General features: G+C 58.8%; 1 long non-coding RNA gene across 1 annotated transcript; it reads left to right on the top strand.

Moving 5' to 3' along the window:
* The first annotated feature begins 1820 nt into the window (after positions 1–1820).
* Positions 1821–5073, top strand: LOC132438458 (uncharacterized). Its single transcript, XR_009522196.1, has 3 exons — positions 1821–1832; positions 2554–2656; positions 4864–5073. It is a non-coding gene; the product is annotated as an uncharacterized lncRNA (long non-coding RNA).
* The last annotated feature ends 611 nt before the right edge of the window (positions 5074–5684 follow it).

Below are 5684 nucleotides of genomic sequence, written 5' to 3'. Positions count from 1 at the left end.
GGAGCCGGTTTCCCGATGCACCCCAGCTCGAGCCCAGCGTGGTGCACAGTAGGGACTCACCTGTTGGGAGGATGTCTGGGGTGGGGGGAGGTCTGCCGCACAGGGGTGAGCCCCAGAGAGCAGCACGGCAGGGGGAGGGGCTCCTCTTTCTGAAAGTCCCCGAGTCCCCTGGCCCCGCCCACCACGTGCCCCCTGCCTGGCTTCCTGCAGCCGCCCCTGCGTCGCCCCTGAGGGTCCCAGCTGCCAGGCTGGGCTGTGTGGGAGCCCCAGAGACCGGAGGGGCTGGAAATGAACGCCCCGGGGGGCCCAGGCCTGATGGAGTTGGGGCCGCCCCCGGCTCTCTTGGCTGCGGTTCCTGTTTGTGCTGCGCGCGCCCCAGCGGGACTGGCCTCTTGTTTCCCACGGACGTAGCTTGCTGGAGGTGGGCACACGCCCCTTCCCAAGAACCTCAGGCCCATCTTCTGACTGCGCTCTGGGGCTGGACTCCACGGGTTGCAGACACCCCTCGGCTGGTTCCCAGAGGAACAGGCAGAATGCTCGTCGCCCCCTTCCATGTCTGGTCTCCCTGCCCCACACGCCCGAGCGGTAATGTTTGTGATCAGCCCCCAGAGGAAATCCTTGGACTTGAAGCCTTGCCTCGGGGTCGGCTTCTGGAGAAACCAAAACAGAGACAGAGGATGGAGGGCTTTCTTGTGGTCTGTGTTTACATTCTGTGCATGTGATGCGTGTATGTACGTATGTAAGTATTTTCCCTGAGTTGGGGTGGATTTGCAAGACCAAAAAATGGGTACAAACCGGTGTCGAGGGTTTGATGTGGCAGGCGGCAAGGATGTGGTTCCCCTCCCATCCTCATAACGGGGCGGGGGAGGGGATTGCAGGACAAAGAAGGCCGCCGTGAGGGAAAATGGTGGGGGGGAGGCAAGGACGGTGAATGGAGCGGGGAGAGGAAGGAGAAAGGGGGGATGGGTGCCCGTGAGAGAGAGGAGGGAGCGAGGGGGGTCTTGATGGGGCCAGAGGAGCAGCTTCCTCGGTGCTGAGTCAGCAGCCGCCCTGACTCAGAAACTCGAATTGTCCGTCCAGTGACCCCTCAGGCCTCACGGTCTCTGTTAGAACATGAAAGGTGTCCAGCAGATCCTTGGGGCCATTCAGTTTTCATCCCGTATGTGTGGGGCTGTGCGTGCGAACTTACACACATGCACAATCACACACACACGTGCCCTGTCTCACCCCTACACACTCGCCGCTCAGACACAGCAAGTCAGTGTCATTAAAATGCCAGGCCATGCCTCTGCCTCTTCGCAGAGCCCACGTGACCCTGCTGATCAGAGGAGGCCACGAGTCCGGAGGGTGAGCCCCGGCATCGGTCCACTGCTCTCCATGGCAACCTGGCTGATACCTGTTTGTAAGTTTAAAAGCTCCAGGATTACAGGAGCTCTCTCGTTACTTCACGCAGATCAGCTGTTCACTATTCAGTGCTCTCACGGTTAGGCGAGGCGGCGGGGCACAAAATTGGCATGTGCTCTGCGCGCGCGTGTGTGTGTGTGTGTGTGTGTGTGTGTGTGTGTGAGAGTGAGTCTGGCGCACAGTTGAGATGAGGGTCTGGGGGCAAAACAGCATTAAAAACACAGTCAGTAGTAATTGGATTATAGTTGTTGATTGCATTCAAGGTACTTAACACAGTGTATTAATCCCAAAGATATATACATCCAGTGAATTCTGAAGTGTGTCACTGATAGAACATGGGCTGTAAGAAGAAAGAACACCCTTGCAAACCTGATCAAATCTCCCATGCGGTGCTGAAGGCGCTGGTGGACGGAGGGATTAACATCCAGGTAGGAGATGTGGGAGAAAATAGGAACATGCCCATCAGACGGGTCGGCAGTGACGCTGGGGGTCAGGACAACGGAAGACCCAGGACCCACGTGGCGGGACTCCAGGCTCTGCGTCCCCCGCCCTCTGGGTGTGGGACGAGGTGGGCGAGGTGGGAGGTGGGGTGGGGGAAAGCGGTGGAGATGGAGAAAGCTGGAGGGAAACGGCCACGTCTGGTTCCTCCGTCTGCAGCAGGTCTGAAAGCCAGTGTCCCCACGGGCCCGGCAGGTAACAAAGGAGTGAAGCGGGCTAGACCAGCCACCAGCCCGCACTTCCTGAGGGATTCCCGCCCGCCAGACGCGGTCCAAGCAGGTTCCGGACGCTGACTCAGCCAGTCCCCCAGCCCTGCGGTGTGGTTTCGTTACCGTTTCCCTGTAGTAGGGGAAGGACCCGGGGAGGGACCCAGCAAGTGGCCTGTGGACAATGCGGCACAGGAGTTTGGGTGGCAGATCCTCGGTCTCCATGTGGGGACGATAGGGGGAGGGGTGGAATCGGTGGCAAACTGCGGAGCACGAGCCTGTCTAAAGGGGCTGCTGCCCCGGCCTCGGTGCCACCGCAAGCTACCAGGAGAGGACTTGGGCGCAGGGTGGCGCCGTGTCCTGACACCTGAAGAGAAAGTGTCAGATGCTCAAGTGAAATCTCAGGTTTTTCACGTGTTGACATCGGCTTCACATTTTTCAAAAGCACCAGGAGGGACACACTCGACACATCTGCTGCTGGTTTGGGTCCACAGTGTGACCTCTGACTCACTGAGAGAAAATCCTTCTGGAAAGTCGTGAGCATCAAGGTGTGTGTGGCGCTGGGCTGGCTGGTGTGAGAGGAGGGCTCTTCCCCTGAGACCTTGTCACGTTCAGGGGGCGGCGCCTGTTTCGCTCCCCCTGGGTGGCCGAGGAGGGCTCTCTGCAGGGAAGGTGGGGCGGGGCTCGGGGTTACAGGGACCTGACGGGACAGGCCCTGTCCTGACGCAGCTCACACTCCCGGAGTGGACAGTCACCTCCACTTTCCCGGGGTTGCCCTGGCGGCCGGAAGGTCGGGCAATGCTGGGCCTGTATTTCCACGTGGCTTCCACGCTGGAGATGGGCTCATCCTGTGGGCCGTGCCCCTCCCCCAGCCTCTGCGGGAGTCCCCTGACCCCCAGGCCTGTAGGCATTTGCATCTGTAGCCCCGCCCCCATGCAAACCCCCTCTCTCCCCCCCAGGCCAGGGCAGGGTCAGGTTTAGGACATTGTCCTCCTGCCCCTATGTGGGCAGAGCGACCCCCCCCGCCAGCCTGGGTGGAGGCCCCATAACAGCCGTCCCCCCACACTGGCATCTCTCCTGAAAGGGTCACTTTAAGAACGCCAGCTGGCAGGTGCCAGATTTGGGCATCTGAGGAGCTCCCATAAGCTCCTAGGACCAAAGCAACCCTCTTTTGTCAGCACTGATGGGGAACAACTGGCCGCTGTCCTTTAATCAGGAGGGGACATGCTCAGCTATGGCCTCCTGCAGGGCTGCATAAACATCCATTAAATCAGCCTGTGCGCTCTGTCGCTCCCCGCAGACCGTGAGGGCCCACTGAGGCCAAGGGGCAGCCCCCAGCCCCAGTCTGGCTCCGGAGTCCAGAACTGAGGCCAAGAGAAAACGCCGGTCAGCCCAGATTCCTGGCAGCTTATCAATCTGGCAAATTATTTCTTTCAAATTAACTCTTAAGATTGAAATCCGGGCCGGACTCTGCAAGTTCACGGGCACCTATTATCTGCTGGTTTCAGGCGCCTGGGTGCACCTGGGGACAGGGTGCTCGTCTGCGGGTGGGAGATGTTTTGGAAACTGTGGCCGCTGGGATCGGCCAGGCGCCTCCTCTTCTGCTTCTCATCCCCTGATGGAAGATGGTTCTGGCGGGGGATGCGGCTTCAAGGCCTTCTCCTGCGTCTCCAGGAGCCCCGGGGTCAGGCGTGACAGGAGTGATTCAAGCACCATTTCCTGCTGTCGGAAGGGGCCACAGGCAGTGTCCCGGGCCTTCCCCATCCCGAGGGGCGCCCGTCTGAGGCCGAGCATGGGCACAAAGTGGGGTCAGGTGCGCAGGACACGACTGAGGGAGGTCAGACAACAGGGGGCGGAGCTCTCTGCCCCGATCCTGCTTACTCTCGCTGTGTCTCACTGTCTGAAGATCCGGTGACATCCCACCCCCGTACATGTGTAATCTGCAGTTTCAGGACCCCCTAGGGGTGGGTGGGGGGGTGGCAGAGTGCAGGTTAAACAGGGAGAATAAGGGAAAGGCAAGCACAGGGGTAATTAATTTTTCTTTAAGAGTTGCTGGGATGCTGTTAAATTCCTTGTCTATCTAAAAATGTAGGCACAGGTTCTAGGAAAACATGTTCTGGTGCCAACTGTGCTTGTGTTTCATGTACACCCTTTACATGTCAAATTGGACAGCCCGGTCTATTAACATTGCTTTTTTGGAATCCCACGCAACATGCTGGACTTTTCCACCCTAACAGTAACGGTGGACAACACACGCTTGGGGTCAGGCACTGTGCGAGGCGTGCTAACCCATCATCCTGACAGCAGCCCCGTGAGGTGGGTGCTATTATTTTCTCCATTTTATAGATAAGGAAACAGGCACAGAGAGATTTCACCCAGCTAGTAAGTGGCAGAGGTGTGATTTGAACCCAGGTAGCCTGGCACCAGAGTCCATGCCCTTAATCACTCATTACAGGGACTCCTAATGACCCCAGGCTGCAAGCGCAGGGACTTTTGTGCGGGGGACGGTAGAGCCTGTTTCTCTCTGGGTCCTGCAGGGCCCGCTGGAAAGGGCGGGATGCTGTGACTGCCTCTGCCGGGAGCCCCGCCCCTGGCCCCTCCCACGATCTGCTCCTTCTCCTCCAGGACTCAGGGCCAATGTCCCCTCCTCATTCCCTGAGTCCCTATTCAGGTCCACCCCCGCCCGCCACTCCATCACTTCAGCCTGGTTAAAGTTCTTCCCAGTACACGTCTCACTCTCTGGAATCGTCTGCAGGGTTGCCTTGATTTCTTGCTCACTGTGTGTCTCCCGTCACGAGGGCAAGGTCTGGGCTGCATCCCCAGCGCCTGGAACCGTGCCCGGCACAGAGCATGGGCTCCCCAGCGCCTGTGGGATGGATGACATGCGCGCGGAGGAATCCCCAAGGTCACCCCCAACCTGCTCACTCGACAGAGGACGTGTGCCCTGCCCCCCCGGCTGCACTGCCACGTGGACACACGTCCTGGGCACACATGACACAGGTCATCATTGACCCTCCAGCAAGAACGAAGCTGTCTGTGCCCAAGACTCAGCTCAGACCCCAGATCCCACTTCATGTGTAAGCTCCAAACCTAAGACCACGGCCCTGCGCCCCTCAGAGGGACACTGAGCAGGGAGGTGGTGCGTGGACAGGACCCCTCCACGCACACCTGTACTGGGGGGGATGGAACATAAATGGGGGAGGGGCATAACTCACTCTTTACCCCATTTTGCATGGCTTTTCTCCTCTGGAAAAAATCCTGACATTTCTTTCTTATTTTTGGCTCTTTTAGTCTGAGGAGTGATGAGCCACGGGCTGTGGTGGAATAAAAACCTGGGAGATTTGCTTCCCTTGTCACGTCCTGAGCTCAAACCAGGTGGCGTCCTTAGGAGCTGACAGTCAGTGGTGTTGAAGAAAAGCGTCACGGTCACAGGAGGAAGCTTTTCTCCCAGGAGGGGACTGTGGGGAGTTTGTGCCATGAGGTCTTGGCGGGGACCTTCCTAGAGCCTACTTGAGTCCTCTCTACCGGCCAGTGGCTTTAACTGCAGAGGCGCCTGGAGACAGATGGGCATGCAGG

Source organism: Delphinus delphis, chromosome 15 (assembly GCF_949987515.2).
Source record: "Delphinus delphis chromosome 15, mDelDel1.2, whole genome shotgun sequence".
Taxonomy (NCBI): Eukaryota; Metazoa; Chordata; class Mammalia; order Artiodactyla; family Delphinidae; genus Delphinus; species Delphinus delphis.
The sequence above is the reverse complement of the archived record's forward strand: the minus strand, read 5'-3'. Positions and strand labels throughout refer to the sequence as shown.